Raw genomic sequence first — 361 nt, forward strand, 5'->3', positions numbered from 1 at the left:
TCTATTAATCTTAATACTCATTACTCGGTATTATGCAGAGAATATGCATTCTTTCCACCAAATCAATATTGGACTTTCACAAAATTTTTATGTGCAATTGTGTATTTACAACTCAAACTCCTATTAAATGACCTCACCCTAGTTTGTAATGCCATAGAAGGTATTAAGAAAACAGTTGCAACAACTTACATAGTATGTTGCAGAACACAAGATACCTGGTAAATCTAATATATAACATTTATAGTTCTCTCCCTCTTTTCAGTTTGCAGTTAGTATTTTAGTCTGTAAAGCAATTTACATAGCAGATATTAAGATCTGAAATATGTTGTACTTAAAGAATGTAAGCAATGCAAAGAATGGT

General features: G+C 30.5%; 1 protein-coding gene across 1 annotated transcript in view; it reads right to left on the reverse strand.

The window, feature by feature from the left end:
• The window catches only part of LOC119582099, a 6,037-nt gene that overhangs the window by 1,803 nt on the left and 3,873 nt on the right, over positions 1 to 361 (reverse strand). The window lies entirely within an intron of this gene.

Source organism: Penaeus monodon, chromosome 15 (assembly GCF_015228065.2).
Source record: "Penaeus monodon isolate SGIC_2016 chromosome 15, NSTDA_Pmon_1, whole genome shotgun sequence".
NCBI lineage: Eukaryota > Metazoa > Arthropoda > Malacostraca > Decapoda > Penaeidae > Penaeus > Penaeus monodon.